Below are 19,017 nucleotides of genomic sequence, written 5' to 3' on the forward strand. Positions count from 1 at the left end.
TCTGTCCCGCCCTAAGTAGTGCCCTCTCCCTTCTGATAAGGATAGTAGTACATTGTTTCTCTGAAGGAGAGCCCAGGGAGGTCAAGTCGACTCAAGGATGACCAAGGTTAGGCTGCCATATGGAGTCTAGGGTCCCGCTTCTTTTCACATGTGTACCCCTAGTCCCTCCTCTTCCTTTAGAGTGTACACCCCTAGCTCATCCCTTTTCTGTGATGTGTATGCCTATTGTACAGCCCCTTCCTGTGATGTGTGTGGTTATCTGTAATCATGCCCCCTAAGTATATGTGGCCCTTGGCCAGAAATAAAGAGGAATTTCCTGTCTTCTCTGCCCGCGCTGTTGAGATCATGGCGGTCCAGGAGGTGAGCATGCTACTATGAAATGTGTCTGACTCCTTCACTTTACTTTCTTTCCTTTCTCTCCTATCTTCCATACTTTACTGTAACCTTTATATATTTTAACCATACAATTGAAGCTACTGAACCCAACCCATGATTAGTTGTGGGGGCTGGTTTCCCCCACATGTTTCCAATCCAAATGTCAGGCTGCCCTTTATTCCCAGTCCATGCTCTCACTTTGACATCATTGGAGGCTGGGAACTATGCTAGAGCTTAAATCCTGAGCACTTGCTTTGCAGAAGGCTATGGCTGACAGTGAAGTCCCAGATCCTTTTTCAGAGTCCCCACGTGAATTACCTTCCATTGAATTCTTTCTGACCATTAACCAGGGGGGGATGTGAACAGTCTTGCCCTCAGGCAGAGTGCATTGAAAAGTGGATTACCTCCCCTTTCTCTCTACCAGGCCAGCCTAGGGAGGGCATTCTCTTTCAGGGGTGTGGCTGAGATCACCCAAACTGAGGTCACATGGTCACCAGTAATGCCCTGACTGCTTTGGTCAGAGGGCACTGGACCAATCTCGGAAATTCTGCCTTACATGACATATGCATCCCAATCACGGTCCTGGTCCTGCTTCTGCCGTCCCTCCTGGAACTGTGAGGCATTGATCTATTGCCAGTCATGCTTTTGTGATCATTTCCTTTGCCTTCTCAGGTCCTTTTCTTAATTAAGTCTCTGAATCTCAGCAGACCCTTGGATGCTGCTATCACCTCATCTGGATGATGTGTTTGGTCTTTTTTGTTGTTGTTAGGTGCTAGGGAGCCAGTTCCAGCCCGTAGCGACCCATGTGTACTACAGAAGGAAACACTGCCCGTTCCATGCCATTCCCACATGGTTCCTATGCTTGAGCCCATGGTGCAGCCACTGCGCCAATCCACCTTGTTGAGCACCTCCCTCTTTTCCAATGCCCACTGTTGTCTTTGTGTCTCTCCCGATAACATGTCCAAATAAGGAAGACGAAGTCTTGCCACCCTTCCTCCTAAGGAGCACTCTGCCTATACTTCCTTCTTCCAAGACAGATTTGTTTGTCCCTTTGCAGTTCATGATACTTTTAATATTCTTCTCAAGCCCCATCCAGGTCTTTTTTCTTTTCCTCAAAACAAACAAACAAATAAACAACCCGAGCGGTTCTCCCTAAATGATATTTGAGATTTGGGCTCTAAAATATAATTTGAGGCAGACCTTAAAATATAGTTTGAGACAGAACTCGGCGACCTTGCAATTTCAGCCACTCTTATAAGACTCTGCCTTTGGTTCTCAGCAATACCACCTCTGTTATAGAAGTAAGGACTTCTGGTGTGTGTGTGGGTGTGTGTGTGGGTGTGTGGGTGTCATTTGAAGCAGCGAGCCGCTGCCCCTTTGTCTCCGGATGCGCACCCTTCTGCTTGGAAGCCAGCGCCCAGGGACAAGGTTTGTATCGTCTTATAGTATGGTGACCCAATGACGCTGTGTTCCTCTCAGAGGACATACGGGCCTGCCTGTGAACTGTCGAGTCTGTGGACAGATTTAGATTGAATTCCTAGTGGCGTAATGCATGCAGGCTCCTGCAGCCCCCTCAGTTGTAGAGGATGGTTTTGACTTTGAATCAGATTTGCAAAGCTCCCTAGAGGATGGCCCTTGTGGATAAGCACACTGTCAGACGACAGTGACTGGACAGGATTTGGGAAGGTATCCGCCCCCAGATCATGAACGGTCCTCTGCCAGCTCCGGTCCTTGGTGGAGCTGGCATCCGGAGGACCTCACCACCATGACCTTTGGCGACGCCCAGGCCACGCAGGAGAGGCTCAAGGAGGTGCTAAACGAAGCCGTCGGTGTACTATCTCCCCAATCCCACCCCCTGATCAGGGAAGACATGGAGAAGTTCAAGGCCTCGCGCGCGAACAGGCAGCCGCTACGACCACGTGAACATCAAGGCTGCGGCCAGCTGGGCCTCACCGTGAGCAACAGCCCTGTGGCCGCGGCCGTGGAGACGGACGTTGCCACCATCAGCCACGTCCTCAACCTTTACGGACGCAACCCGTGGCTCTGCCCGGCGTGGCCGGAGCGTGGAGCAGACCCAGGGAGCAGCCGGAATCTGCAGGGAGACGCTGGTCCTCTTCGGCTTTGGTTGCAGGTGCGCGGGACAAGCGGCCGCTGTCCAGGCCAAGGCCTTGCACGTCACCACTTCATTGTCGTCTTTTTTAATTTTTAAATTAAAAGATTATTCTATTGGGGGCTCTTACAACTCTGATTAGAATGCATACATCAATTGTAGCAGGCATCTTTATACCTGAGCTGCCGCTACGTGCAGGGCGGGGTGGAGCTGTGCCCGAGTGACTGCGAGAACCTGCCCTGTCACCTCGCCGGGCATAACCGCCACCTCATTGATGACCTGGCCATCAAGCAGACCAGACGAGGCCTGGAGCATTCTTGGTGAACGCAGACCGCGGCCAGCAAGCCTTAGCCCAGGTCCTCGAGGGAGGACTGGGGGGGCAGCCGAAGCGGAGCCTTCCAGTTTTGCCCCAGGCCCATTGAAAGGCTGGGTGCCCGCAGCTCATCTGCACTCCCCGCAAGGCCTGGTCGAGGGAGCAAGCCTACCTGCAGATGCGGGAGGTCCCCCGGGGCCTCCCAGAAAGCGTCAGAACTGGGGGAACAAGGGCTTCGTTGTCACCACTGCTCCCTGGTCAGTCATTGGCCAGCAAGCAATTCACCCCGTGCTCCAGGGTGCCATGTACGGTCCCTGCGGGGGCCCCATGGGCGTGACCCGGCCCGGGAGGACTGCCTGCATGCAGCTCTGGAAGGTATTGCCACCCGGGGGGGTGTCCCCGCTCACCAACCACCTCCCCACAGTGGCACACCCCTCCCATGCCCCTTCTCCCTACCAGCCCACGGGGACCATTGGGAGCACCCCCCCCCCCAATGAGCTGTAGCAGAGGCCGGTGCCGCGTGCATGCATCTGAGGTCCAGAGAGTGTCTGCAGAGGAGAAGGAGTAAAGGCCAGGGGGAGCTTCTTTCGAAGGGACGCTGGACAGCACCTCGTGGCAGCGTGGGCAGCCCTGAGAGAGGAGGGCACCCCTCCTTACCCACCATCTTCTGTTCAGGGTCTGTTGTGTGTTCAGGGTCTCATCTGTGCATCCACAAAATAAAAGAATAAACAGAGTTCTTCCCTTTCTCAGCGGCCGGGGCACCAGCTGTGCAGAGCACCTAGCTCTCCAACGTTCCCTCAGGAGTTTCCCCAGAAGAAAACCCAGCCCCCACGCCACCATATCTCTGGTCCCCTGCAGCGCCCCAGGGGATGGTTGCCCATTTTGCTGATAGGGAGATGACATGATCACACCAGGAAGGATGTGGTTTGCCTGCCACAGGACTGCAAACCAGACAGCAGAAATCACAGGTGCCTGTCCACAAGGGTCCCCACCCCTGAACTGCGGACTAGCAAACAGGCGCCAGCTCAGTAACACCCTTTTTTTGATGATGCAAAAAAAGAAAGAAAAACAAAGAAGGATTTCTTGGGGGACACAAGAGGTTAATCTGAGATCTTTTATGCGGTGCTGGAGCTGCGACTTTGAAGTTCATCTTTTTCCTTTACCACGGGCTCTACTGTAAACAGTAACAACTAATCAGCTTCCCTGTACTGCTCCCCTTGGCAAGTTGCTGAAAACATGAAAGACAGGATCACCCAGAGCCTTGCACCTCATCCAGACTTCATCTGTTGGTGATATTTTGCATATGAGCATTGTCACTTTGTGCCATAGATCTAACCGTGTCCTCCTTACTCAGAGTGGCAGCGTTAGCAATACGAATGAAGGCAGAGTTATCAGGACAAATGGAGGCAGTGTTATTAGTGCCCCATCCCTCATCCCCACCCCCACCCCAGGGGGGCACCGCCTCCCACGCTGCCTCTGAAGAGAATCCACAGGAATTGAATGACCTGGCACAGGACCCGTGTCCAGCAGTCCCGTCGGAGATGGTTATGTTCCACTGGCAAGCTGCAATATTGTGGCCAAGTGACAGCCCGATCAGAGTGTGATATTTTCTGGACAATTCATTTCCCGACAGAATACTCCTTCAAACCACCAATGGTTGCATTTACTGTGAGAATTTTCCATCCAAATATTAACAGTTGTGGCAGAGTTTGTCTTGAGAGTCTATAGTCACAGGGGTCTCCGGCACTAACTCTTTCAAAAGTGCTCACGTCCCTCTGTTGTGTTGGATGATCCCAATCCAAACAATCCTTTAGTGCAGTGCTTCTCAACCTGTGGGTTGTGACCTCTTTGGGGGTCAAATGACCCTTTCACAGGTGTGGCCCAAATCATAACAGTAGCAAAATAACATGAAGTAGAAACGAAAATAATCTTATGGTTGGGGGTCACCACAACATGAGGAACTGTATTAAAGGGTCGCGGCATTAGGAAGGTTGAGAACCACTGTCCTAGTACTTGGGGTTGCTCAGATCTACAAAACAGATAAAGTATCACAAAATAGCTTGGGGAAGCACTCAGAAGTAGGCGGCATAATTCAAGATATGATTGGATTACCTCGACAAATATAGACAGGGGAGCTCTGGAAGAGAAAGTCCTTTTGATTTCCATCTGCCTGTCTCCTATGAGCTCACACTTCATCTTCCCCATGCATGTGATCACCTGATACACTGATGCTGCCTATGGTACATCCTGGGAACAGCAATACTAGAAATACTGTACTCCTGTACCAGCACAGCCTCCTGGCAGAGAAGCGGGTGCGTGTGACAAGCCAGTTCTCCAGGCATAACCTAGGTGTGAGTTGAAAAGCTTTCTTCACCGACTGATATTTGGATCCTAGCAAGGTGAGGGGAGGTGGATATAGTGTGTGCTTGGATGAGGAAAAACCACTTCATTAACCTGTAGGAGAATGTTTTTAAGTGAAATCTATTTAAACGTCAACCAGTCATGAGAAACAGGTGAAGAACATGAAGTTGTTCTGTTTTCATTTTGTTCTGAAGGGCCTGGCTTTGTCCTAGGGGAAAGTTAGAATCAGTCAATGACCAGTCAGATTAAACCAGTGGTTCTCAACCTTCCTAAAGCCATGACACTTTAATACAGTTCTTCATGTTGTGGTGAGCCCCCAACCATAAAATTATTTTTGTTGCTACTTCATCACTGTAATTGTGCTACTGATATGAATTGGGCCACCCCTGTGAAACGGTCGTTGGACCCCCCAAAGGGGTTGCAACCCACAGGCTGAGAATCGCTCAATTAAGCTCTACCCACATATCTTATACTTTGATGTCTAACTGGTCAACATTAAATGGATTGGAGCTATTGTACATATAAAGTGTGATGGACTTTGTTCCCAAATCTTTTGTATTTTCCCACCCCTTCAACCTTCATTCATTCTCCCCTCCCCCAACAGTTTTATTGGCACATAATTTACATATCATACCAGTGCATAGTTCAATCATTCAGTCAGATCAAGGGGAATTGTACAATCACCACCACAGCAATTCCCCCCAGCCCACCCATGGTTAAATCGCCTGTAAAATGAGCTATACAATCACAATCAGTTCTCGTGCCCCCTCCTGCCTTCATGATTTACTTCCAAGATCCCTCCCTATGGGTTGCTCCCCCCCTCCCTGCCTGCATTCCCTATAACCCCTTGCATCAGTTTTTATCACTATGCATCCTCTCCTCCTGTGCACCGCAGCTGGGAGACCCAACAGGAAACAATGCAGAACAAATTGCACGGATGTGTCTCAGCCTCTCTTTTTATCTTCCATGTTCTTTGGTTTATATGTGGTTTTCAGTTAACACGTAGCTGATAGCTCTTGTTTATCTTATTTTTAACTGCTTAGGTCCATCTGGATGTATGGGTGGAAGTACATTTCATGGAAATGCTTGTGTATACTTAAAGACCCAGTTGCTCCTCTGGCACATGTATATTCAAGAACGATTAATCCGTGTAATAAACTGATTACTACAGTCATGACATATATTAAAAAAATACATGTTGAGCTGGGGACTCCAGAGAAGCAAACTAGTGACACACACACACACACACACACACACACACACACACAGAAATGTGTATATGTGTATATGTACGTGAGATAGTTAGTTTATTGTGCCAGCCTGGCCGATAAACACAACTGGGATTAATTGAAGGCCGGAGAGATAAATGGCTCGGTGAGCCTCACCTTTCTTGTTTCTCGCTCTTTAATCATCAGACCAGTGTGTGACTGCTTTGCTTGTTCTGTGCCTCAACTTACAGAGTACACTACCTGTGGGACGCCTAGCCTGTGGACTGTGTCGCTGTAAGTTGAGGTCCCTTTAAGACCACATGATTGGAATTTACATCTCTGGAACTGGGGACTAACAGTTGGTGACCTGGCTGACAGTTGGTGACCTGCCTTGCTGTTTGCTGCTTGTGCTGGGATAGCCTAGCTCTCTCTGCAGAGGACTACCTGGTGACTCTCAAGACCTGAAGGACTGCTAGTGTCTCACAACTCTTTCACAAGAGTGAGCTGCACTGAGCCATTTGTACTGCTTTATAATTTAACAGTTCATTTCTTGTATTATCTATCTATCTGTATATAATTTGACAGTTCATTTCTTGTGTTACATATATAACTATCTTTATAAATAAATAAATATATATATATAAAATTATCAGCAATCTGGTTTTATCTCTCTAGAGAACCTTGTCTAATACAGTATGTATATATAAATTATTTATGTACAATCACTATATAAGCATGTGATTTTATATAAATATAATATACACACATATTTACATCTTGTTATTAATTATAATGATCTAGTATGATAAATGATTAATTATATTATTTATAGGTTATCACTATACATAGTGATTATATATATGTGTATATATCAATAATTTATTTCCCCCAGTGGCTCACACATTTGTAGAAGCAAGCACTCCTGTCAGCATTCCATAGTGTAGAGGTTATGCCGGAGACTTTTCCTGACTCCAGTAGCTTTGGGAGCTGATGATCCCAAGATTGGCAGGACACTGCAGACTACAGCAGGCAGCAGGTCAGGCTTGTGACTGGAGAGGGGCGTAAATGCAGGACAGGTAGGTCAGCTGCAGGCCATGGTTCAAGTCCAAAGAACCAGAAGCTGATGAGCCAGATGCAGGATCCAGATTCAGCAAACAGCAGAAGCTTTCCCACCTGTGTACTGACATGAAGAGGAGGCCACAGCCCCAGGGACACGGTTTCAATTGCATCGAGGCTGTAACCTGAGTAAGGGGGCTGCACTCCATTTTAATCTCTTTATAACTGCTTGACGACTCACAGCCGATCCCATTATGAAGCGGATTACATGATGTTAGGTCATTTTATGGGGGATTACTAAACCTCAACTACTAACAGTCCTGGCCCAGCAAAGGTGACACAAAGCCTACTGGGCAGTATCTGGGCAGAACTCTCTGGTCCTCTGCCCCTCAGACCCCTACTCCAGGGTGAGGAGAAACAACCTTTAGATCCCCCTCCCCTGCTGCTTTGTGAAATATAAAAGGCAGGACTCCGACTGCGATATGTACCCAGTCATCATGTCATTTCTCTTTTTGTCCACCCTCCCGACTGAATCACAGGCTCGTAATACCCAGTGGTGAGTAAATTAGATTCCACGAATCTCAGGCATTCCTGATATCCTCATTCTGTTTTCTGGATTCCAAAACACTGTGGTTGCAGCAATGGACTCGAGCACAACAGTTGTGAGGATGGCCCAGGACTGGGCAGTGTTTCATCCAGTTGTACTTGGGGTTGTGTTGAAAAAATATCCCAGCCTAGTCCAGATCAAGTCTATAAAGCCGATATTAGCCCATATATCTGATCCCAGTCTATAAATTCCTCTTCAGATTCATGCAACACATTGCAATAATGCTGAATACAAGAAGACCACAAGCCAGTGGGTGGAAAGTCTTGAGGATACAGTGGTGGTGGAAGCATTTTAGCACTGACGAGGTTCTCCACGTGGTTCCTCCAGGTCCAGGACTCTGGTTTTATCAGTGTAGCTCCATGTGGCTTGTCAACAGAAATACTTTGCAGGGAGAGGAAGAGAGTGTCTCTGGCCTCCAGCGAGCGATTTATCTTCATTGCACCTTCAAATGAAGTCATCAGACTGTGACCTAATTGACAGGCAAAACTCCATCCCTTCACTCTTAATAGTCTCAAGTTGACACCAGATTATGTAACTCCCACAAGGGTCATTATGACTTGGAAACTAATTGACAACATGTATTTTAATAATAAAATGTATTGAGGAGGAAGGGAAGAAGGATGGGAGAAAGAAAACCACATAAGTGGAGGGTTTAACAGGATATTGTTTATTTCATTTCTTGAGATGGGCTGTGTAAATATATACAGTATGTCTCATTAAAAAATCCTTCTAGATTCCTTATTCCTCAAAGCTAAATAGTGGAATATAGATCTATGTACATGTTAAATATTAACATAGCAGATGGGTATTAGGACTCTACTCACATATCCCTTCAACACAACAACACTTTGTTCTAACAACCTGGCATTCTGTCATGCTCACCTTTCCCACACAATCACTGAAGACAAAATGGGTGCAATAAGCTAATGTGATAAAGAAAGATGATGGTGCCCGGCTATTAGAAGATACAGCATCTGTGGTCTTAAAGGCTTAAAGTTAAACAAGTGTCCATCCAGCAGGGAAGCAACAAAGCCCACATGGAAGAAGCACATCAGCCTGTGTGATCATGAGGTGTCCACAGGATCAGGTATCAGGCACAAGAAGACTCCAAACAAACAATCATTTCAATGTGAACAAGGGGGATTGGGATGAAGACTTAAAGCCCACCTATAGACATTTGGACATCCCCTCACAGAAGGGTCACAAGGAAGGGACAAGCCAGCCCTGGTGCAGTATAGCACCAATGAAACACACAACATTCCTCTAGTTCTTTAATATGCACCCCCTACCTACCCCACTGTTATGACCCCAGTTCTACCTTACAAATCTGGCTTGACTGGAGCATGTACATTGGTACAGATAGGAGCTAGTTGCAATACTATGAGGGTAGGGGAGAGGTGGGGGGGGGGAAGGGGAGAAAGAGGCAACCAATTGCAATGATTGATGTATGACCTGTCCCTCCCCAGGGGGATGAACAACAGAAACGTGGGTGAAGGGAGACAGCGGATGGTGTAAGATAGGAAAATAAAAATAATTTATAATTTATCAAGGATTCACGAAGGTGGAAGGGTGGGTGAGGCAAGGAAAAAAGAGGAGCTTATACCAAGGGCTCAAGTAGAAAGAAAATGTTTCGAAAAAGATGATGGCAACATATGTACAAATGTTGACACAATGGGTGTATAGATTGTTATAAGAGCTGTAAGAGCCCCCAATAAAATGATTTATTTTTTTTTTTAAAGCAAGCAAACAAAAAACTCTAAATAGTGGTCCAAGTGGCTTAAAAAACAAGAGCAAAAGTAAAACTGAAATGGGCTTGGAGTCTTTCGTGACAAGCAAGTTTGTTTCAAACAAACATACAATCAAATTCCTTCTTAGGTTTTTCTAGAGTGAGGTGATTCCTAGTTTCTAGAGGTAGGGTTTAGATGGTGTTCTGCCTGTGGATGGGATGAGGGAGCACTCTGGGCCCTTTCTTATTTAGGGGAGAATGAATCAGTCCTCGCTTCCTGGAGATTCCAGGTCTCCACACTTTGACATCTGCTGTCATCATTCTCAGCTCATCAGCTTTGCTTCCCTTGAGAAGGTTCCATACTGAACTGATGGTCTCTGGTGGTCTCAAGAGATGAGGTGTCTTGATCAACATTCTAGGTGTGTTAGGCAGGGCTCTCTAGACAAACAAAAGCAGGACCTTATGAATATATATATATATATATATATATATATATATATATATATATATATATATATATATATATATATATATATATATATAATGTTATACAGCAAGAAGGAATATAACAGCTAATTAGTCCACACAGAAATACAGAGGCTATGTATATGTATGGATTGTGATAAGAGTTGTATGAGCCCCTAATAAAATGTTTTTTAAAAAAGTCAAAGAAAAACAAAAAATAAGAAAATAAGAAAAAAAGAAATACAGAGGCATTAGTTTAACTCACTTCCATAGAACAGTTAATCTACTGGAAGCCCTTCAACTCATGTGGGCTGTCGGGTCCAAGGTCAAGGAAGCAGACAGCAGAGTCCTCCCTGGGGAAAGGCAAGCTGAGTCTTCCCACAGGCAACAAGCAGCAGGGTGGGTCACCAACAGTAGCTCAGCTTAGTAAAGCAGGCCTGGATAGGCTATTCATCGCAGGCAATGCAAGGCAACAGAATCCACCAGCCTCAAGCTCAAGCAAATTATGCACCTGCAGCATGGAGAAGCAGGTCTTGAAGGATCCTCAAGCTCTAGTGACACGATCCACAGGTTGGCCTGCCCCATAGGTGGCATAGTTCACAGACTGAGGCAGAGAACTAGCTAAAGCAGCAGCATGCTCCAGCACGCTTGGATCACCAGAGATAAGAGAAGAAGGGGGTGTGCCTTGCAAAGCCATTTATCTCTTTGCCCTCCAATCAAACTACAACCTGATTAATCCCACACGCTCCTATTGGCCAGGTTGGCACAATAGAACTATCTGTGTTAGTCTAGGTGGACTAGAGAAACAAATTCACAGACACTCATATGCGTATAAGAAAGAGCTTCATATAAAAGAGCAATTGTATATTAAGAAAACATTCCAGTCCAGTCCAGATCAAGCCCATAAGTCCCATATTAGCCCATATGTCCGATACCAGTCTATAAATTCCTCTTCTGACTCAGGAAGCACATGGAATGATGCCAAATGGAGAAAGATCACAGGGCAGTGGGTTGAAAGTCTCCTGAATTCAATGGCAGTGGAAGCATCTCAGTGCTGGCACGGGTCTCCACGTGGCTCCTCCAGCTCCAGGGCTCTAGCGTAGCTCCATATGTCTTGTCAGAATGAAGATGAAGCAGAGAGTGTCTCACAGGGAGTGTATCTGTGTCCTGCCACCACTGAGCTATTTATCTACTTCGTGCTTCCAAATTAGGTCATCAAGATGTGACCTGATTGACAGTCTAACCTTCACCCCTTCACTCTTAAGTCTCAAATTGACAACAGATTATATACCTACCACACTAGATTCAGTCATATTCTCCCTAGTCCCTCCTCCTTTGTAAAAAATTCCCTTGCCCTTTCAGTCTGCTACCCAGACGGTAGTTAAAGCACTCCTGGTCTGTACCACTTCTGGCACTTGGAACCCAAGACCTTGTGACTTCTTCTGTCAGTTGCCATGACTTATATTTGGCTCCTTTGATGTAGTATATTCATGTGTGAACATCTTGTCTTCCCCATGAATTTCAAGTTTTCTAAGGTCAGAGTCTGAATATTTTATGTTTCTTTAGGGGTCTTATCCAATGTGAGGCACACTGGAGACGCTGAATCAGGGTTGGTAGAATGATGGAGAGGTGACACTGCTTCTCTCTGAGTCATGGCATTGGTTGGCTTAGCGGCTGTTTGAATATTGAGCTATCATTGGGTTAATATTCCAGTCTCAAGGCCTCTCTGCCTTTGCCCAGTCTGGAATAGTTTCTGATTTTTGACTCATAATTTTAGCAGGATAAGCATAGACTAATTCTGGAGAGACAGAGCTAATTCTATCTAGAATTCTCTAGACTTCTCTCTCTCTCTCTTTCTTTCACACACACACCTGCAATGTCCAATTTCTATTAGTTTTTATCCTATGTGATATAAAATCTCTGGCCTAATCTGGCACACTGGGAAAATTGCTGGACAGAGAACCAGGAGGATTGGCTTCTTGTCCAGCTGGTGTTCATCTGTGGCATAACCTGAAGGGATTTCTGCTTTAGAATCTAACACACGACTATTCCCTACCAGCTCTGGTATTTCACAAGGCAGCAGAAGATCCCAAAGGAAGCCTCAAGGTTTGCAAGAGTAAAGTGCAAGGATGGAATCATATGCTTTTCCATGATGACCCTGGTGGGGTAAAGGAGAAAGGCACATTAATGAATGTATATGACATTTGGGTCTCCTTGGCACTGATGGGAAAAATCAGCTCTTGCTTCACCATATATTTCTCCCAGAGCTCCTTCCAGTTCCAGAAACCCTTTTCATCATTTGGATTGACTGTTTCTATTTCCAAAGAAAGGTCCCAGTCACGGTCACCTGCTTTGCCCTCCCTGGTTTCCTGCCAAACCTGGGACGAGGACTTTCAGCACCTTGGACAGAGACAGAGTTCCACAGTGTTGGAGAAGGGACAGCCAGCCAACTTATTTTTTATTGGAGCCAGCTTCCCTAGGAGGTGAAGCTAGGGGAGAGTGAAACCAATGCATTCTCTTTGCTTACTATTTTTCTCCACTGTAAAAGAAACCCTCAATCTATATCAAAACAATGTTCTCTTCTACAAACTCTACGAGGCCTCTATTTTTATTGCTTTTAATGTTAAGTTTATAGTAGGAATTTAGTAAATCTAGTAAATGTCTTCTAGTCCTTCTTATAACCAGATCCCCCCTCCCCACCATCCTCTCCCATGTGGAGATTCTACTATTTGTTTCGTCTGGGTCCTCACTTGAAGCCCCTTCTTGTGTCTGGACCACTGAGACCCATTCCTCCATCAAAGATTGTGAAGTGCTAAAGCAAAGGAAACAAACTGGCCTCTCCTCTTTCTCTTTTGGGAGTAAGTAGAGGTTGGTGGGAGGACCCATACCTGACTTCTATTGGGATCTTGCTTCATGAAGATGTTCAGCTCCCTCCTCTGTGCTTGGGAAAATGTATGCCATCTAGGATGTCCTAGCGTCCCCAAGAAGCCCTTCTGGCTATCTCAGTCCACACAGAGCCCTCTCCTCTGAACTCTCCTGCATACGCTGTTGGTGTCATTCAAGCTTGTTTTGGTGCTATTTTGTGTCTATTCGTTCCTCCTTCCAGTGAGACAATGAACTCCTTGTAGATGGGGATTGCATCGTGTGTTTTCAGTGATGGGTACACATAAGGTGACTAATAAATGCTCTTTGAGTGATCATTCTTATCCTGAGGGTCTTTCGCCTATCCTTTAGGGTCACCTACTTCAATGGAAAAGAAATATGTGGGATGGAATACTTATTGGTCCTAAACACACCCAGAATGGGAGAGAAGAGGCAGGAGGTGGAGACGAAGATGAATATTGAGGGCTGATGGAGGAACCATTGATGGGTGGGGAGTGTGGTTATGTAGAGTTCAGGGGTCACTCATTGCTGGAGTTAGAAGGGAGCTTAGAGATTAACTCATATGATTTTCTCATTATATTTTATTTTTTTATTTTCTTATTGCATAGGTAAGAAAAATGAGATTAGGTGATGTTCTTAAAGTTAGACAACCTTTGATCACCTCTGACCTGGCTTAAGTCTTCAGCGTCTCTCACTCGGACTGTTGAATAGCGTCAAGGGACAGACTGTACTTTTCAAAGATGGTCGTGCCAATACATTCCATCACGTGTACTTATCTTACAATATGATCGTGACACCCTTCTACTGAGAGGCAGGGGTCTATGTTCCGTTTCCTTGGAACTGGTTGAGCATAATTACAGCAGAATTTTTTTGGTGTGACATTTTAAAATATCATTTTATTGGGGGCGCATACAACTCTTATCACAATCCATCCATCCATCCATTGTGGGTGTGACATTTTTGCTTGTTTCAAACTTTTTATTGTAAATTAGGTGGGGGGGGGGTTTACATATCAGGTCATCATTTCGTGTTTGCATTCAACAACTTAAAAATGCATGAAACCTCCCAGTAACTTGCCCCATTTCCTTCCCCCATCTCCTTCTTGTATTACATTTTCTTACTCTTCACCCAAGCTAACACCTGTCTCCCCTAGCCTAATGTTTTCCCTTTCCTCCCTTCCCCTCCTACCCTTGGTGACCATAAAAGTCTGTTCTTTTGGTATGAGACCCTCTTCTTGATATTTTTTATAATAGTGGTCTCATACAGTGTTTGTCCTTTCATGGTTTATTAACTTCATTCAGCCTCGTGTCCTCCAAATCCATTCACGTCATGAGATCTTTCACAATTTGGTTCTTATTCTTTAATGATGTATAGTATTCCATTGTGTGTATGTACAAAAATTTACTATCCATTTTACACCCATGGCATTTAGGTTGTTTCCAGCGTCTTGCTCTCGTGAACAGGGCTGCAATGAACACGGGGTCTGTTCATGCTATGCTCTGTAGGGTACATGCCAAATAGTGCAATCGCTGGATCATAGGATACTTCTCCTTCCAATTACTTGAGAATGTGCCATACTGCTTCATATGATTTGATACATTATTTTACTACAGTCCCACCAGCAGGGTATGAGGGTTACATTCTCTCTGTAACTTCTCCAGCATATTCTTTTTGGCTTTGATATTACTTCTGGGTTGAGGTGGTATCGCATCATTATTTTGATTTACCTCTTTTGGAAAGGTAGTGATCACAAGCATTTTTTATGTTTTTGGCCAACTGAATGATTTTTTGGTGAACCGTTTAGATTTGCATATCTTAAAATCGGATGACTCATCTTTTTCTCATTGAGTTGGAGTTTTCTAAGATTTTAGAGTCACTTGTCATTGCCAAAAACATTTCCCCCAGTCTGTGGGTTTTCTTCTTACTCATTTGGTGAAATCTTTTGATGCACATAAGTTTTTTATTTTTAGGAGGTCCCAATCATCTATCCTGCTTTCTGCTCTGCGTGTTTTTCATTATGTGTGATAGTGTGCGTATGCTATGGATTGGGGACCCTAAATTTGCCTCTACTTTTCATTGATGGGATGTGATTTTTATGGTCATCACAAGTGATGCCACTTCTGCTTGGTCTTAAAAATATTTCAGTAAAAATATTTTATTGGCATCTATTCCCCGTGCCATACAATGTAAGCATGCAGTATTAAGATTTGTGTGGTCATTACCACCGTCAACTCCAGAACATCTTCTTCTTCATCCTCATTGTTACCAGGTCCGCATTCCCTCCAATCCTCTCCTGCCACGCCCCTAGGCAATTAGCAACCCGGTTTCTGCCTCTCGATCTACCATCCTGGATTGCCTCTACAGGAAATCATACAAAACAAAACATGAACAAACAAGTCCCAACCCAACACAGAAAGAGAGAAAACATAGGAAAGTCGCAACCCAAAAGAAAGCATAAAACAATAAAACCAAAACAACTTTAAAATGGTTCACAAGGAAGACCAAATGATAAGGTATTATATTTTAACCTAACTCCATCTGCCGCAATCAACCTTACAAGGCCTTCTGTCTGATAGCACGGCTAGTCATACCGCTGAATATGGTCACAGGAGACTCACTGGACGTTTACTCCACGTGGGGACCCTGCCAATGGTTTGGGGCTTCCACTGTCACCCAGAGCCTTCTGCAAACCAGGGATTCACAATTTATGCTCTGATGCCATTCCCTCATTCAGATTTGGGTTTTTAAAACTCACACTCCTTGGATCACACAGACTGGTGTTCTTCCATGTGGACTTAGTTGATGCCTCACTTAGATAGCTACTCGTTTTAAGACAAGTCTTTAAGACCTCCAGATGTAATTCTTCCTTATAGCTAGGCATCATCTGGTTTCTTCACCACACTTTGCTATAGCACCCATATTTTCAGTGATCTCTTCATGAGGGCAAGCAGCATCTGTTTGGTTTTTTACCTGGACACTGGTCCTTGGAACCCAGCCACCATAAGATCGGGAAGCAGTGCAGCCACATGGAAAGACTTCAGGTAGGTGTTCTGAACACAACCCTATTTGAGATCCTAGATGACAACTAGCCCAACCACCAAAAAATGGGAGAATAAGCACACTATCAAACCTTCTAGCATCTGATCCTGACACGAGCCTTTACCAAACTGCAGACCTATGAGCAAAATAAACTCTATTGTCAACTTAGGTCATTGAGTTTGGGGTATGAATATTAGGTAACAATAGATAACACTTCATGTTTACTTGAATTTCTCCAATGACTGTACATATTTACCAACTCAATAAACTTTGATTGAATACCCACTGGGATCTGTATGGACAGAACGTCCCCATACATGGAAAACACATTTCAGCTGTGCTCATAGACCGTTCAATGTGCTCCCTTTGCAGACAGAATCAAGTGCATACTCCTCCAAGCCGCAAACCCAACCCGCTGCCATCCCATTAACTCATAGTGGCCACAGAGGACAGAGCAGAAGCGCCCAGAGCGGTTCCAAGGCCCCAAATCTTTATGGAAACAGCTGGCCGCATCTTCTTCTGTGAAGCAGCTGGTGGTTTCAAACAGCCAACCTTTCGGTTAGGAGCTGAGCACTTCCCTACTCTCTGCAATTGCTCCAGCCCATTGCTCCACTGCCGTCTCATCAGTTTCCCCCTGACATGTTCTCCGTCCTCCCCTCTCTGTGCTTTGGCTCAAGTCCCCTTTACTTGCAATGCTCTGTAACCATTTATTCCTTCCTTCCCAGGGTCCACCCCGATTTCTCCAGCTGAGATTATAATCCCACAGCACGCACTGCAGATTGTTGGGTTTTGTCTGTCGACTGCCTCTCTCTGGCCTCTACTAGACTGAATCCCTGGAGGAGGGATACTGGCTTATTCCTTCAGTTCCCCTATCACATTTGGCACAGAGCCCAGCTCATAGAAGGTCCCAGTAAACATTTGTTGATTTTCCTATTACCAGAACCAAAATTAGAAGTCAGGAGTCTTGCCTCCTAGTCTTAAGCACCTTATTTGCTTCTTTTGACCCTGCCAAGCCAGGGAAAATGTCTGAGCAATGGTGAGTGCCGGACTGGTGGGAGAAGATGTTGGTTGTGGGCCAGGGGTGGAGAGTACCACTGGCATCTGACTGAGCTGTAGGCAAGGGAGTCCGATTCTTGACTACAGATTTGACGGGGGTCCCACCCTCCCTCCCTTTGCTCCTAACAACAAACCCGAGCATCCACATGTAAAGGGAAAACACAGTTTTTCGATTCTCCTCTCCTCCAATAGAGAAAAGAAAACATCTCTTTTCTGTCATGCAGTCTAAATTTCCCCTTGAACACCAAGGGAGTATCTTGCTGCTTCGTCCTCTCCTGGGTTTTCTGAGGAACCATTTCTCCACACACTGTCTCGCTTGCATTCACCTGACTGGAACGGCCTTGTAGTTCTCTGTGACTGTCACTTGTTCTAATGATCTGGCTTCTGCCAGCATTTTGCCTTGCCTGCTCCTTGGAGGTTTCAGGAGGAGCGGGCTTCAATTTTTTTTCCTCTCTGGGAGTCCTGGTTTGACTCCCTCAGGCTGAGCAGGAGCAGAGTGGGGTGGGCAGGATGTTTTCCTTAGACTTATTTTCCTCCCTTAATTGTCTCTTTCTGGGAGCTGGGAGGAGCCTCTGTGTATTTCACTGTCAAGGCAGCCTCTTCTTTATGTATGTCTCCTCTTTGGGGAAGCCTAAGGGTCCCTCCAACTTCCATGTTCTCCCTTTGGGAAAAAAGCAGATTCCTGCTCCACACACGGGTTACGCTGATGGAAGCACAGGTGGCGGGTTCAGATGAGTGGCCCTCTGATCCGGAGAGAAGGGGACGATTCCAAATGTCCCTTCCCATATGCCCATTCAGCACTGCAGGCCCCCTCTACATTCAATACCCTGCTGAAGAGGGGGAAATACTTCAAGCAGATATAAATCTTCCCGGATTGATCACAGGCAACCCAGCAATCAAGGAATCTCCGGTGGGAAGGGGAGGCTGAGGCAGTCATAGACTGGGCTCCTCCCAGTAGCCAGGAGTGTTGATGTGTCTGATGTGAAGTTGGAAAGGGAGGGCATCTTGGGTGTGAGACCCTGGGCATCTTGGGTGTGAGTGAGGAAGCCGCTGGGGTGGAGGGAAGCTAAAGGATGACTGTACAGGCAGGAGAGCCTCTGGTCTTTTTTAGCATCTTTTAAAGCCACCTCCTCCTCTCCCACTGGCTGCCTTCCTGAGTCACTGCTCACCCACCAGCAAAGAAAAAGGGGATGTCCTCTGCTGGTCAGTGGGTCCATTTGACCCCAGTGTTTCCATCTCTTTGCTCTTGGTTGGAAGGCCAGAGTCTGGGTAGGGTGGTCTCATAAAGACCGATCTCTCTCTCTCTCTCTCTCTCTCTCTCTCTCTCTCTCTCTCTCTCTCTCTCTCTCTCTCTCTCTCTCTCTCTCTCTCTCTTTCTCTCTCTCCTCTCTCTCTCTCTCTCTCTCTTTCTCTCTATCTCTCTCGGCCTTTCTTACTCCTTTCAGATTCAGCTTTAAAATTTTTTCCCCCTCTGTCCTTTGTTCCTTCCCTACCCCCATGTTTCATGATGGGTCTCCCTGGTGACAAGACCCACCCATTGCTTCAAGGACAGAGGCAGCTGCAAGCCCTCAGGGGCCAGCACATGGTCCCAGTCCTTCTAGACAGGTCTCTGATCTCGGCGACAGGGGGAGGGTACTCAGGCCTGGGCTGTTCAGCTGCTGACTCCTCCTCCGCTGGTCACTCAGCTGTCAACACTTGTCTGCTAGTCCTGGCTACCGTAGGCTCTGTTTGGCTGCTCAGGCCGGAGGCATCACGGTCCGGAAGTCCCTCATGCAGACCCAGGCAGCGGTGGGCAGGCGGCCGGCAGACACCCTGCTT

General features: G+C 46.1%; 1 pseudogene; it reads left to right on the forward strand.

The window, feature by feature from the left end:
- Window positions 1-2,140: 2,140 nt before the first annotated feature.
- LOC142449312 (C-terminal-binding protein 2 pseudogene) lies at window positions 2,141-3,302 on the forward strand (annotated as a pseudogene).
- The last annotated feature ends 15,715 nt before the right edge of the window (window positions 3,303-19,017 follow it).

The sequence above is a fragment of the Tenrec ecaudatus genome, chromosome 5, assembly GCF_050624435.1.
Source record: "Tenrec ecaudatus isolate mTenEca1 chromosome 5, mTenEca1.hap1, whole genome shotgun sequence".
Classification (NCBI taxonomy): Eukaryota; Metazoa; Chordata; class Mammalia; order Afrosoricida; family Tenrecidae; genus Tenrec; species Tenrec ecaudatus.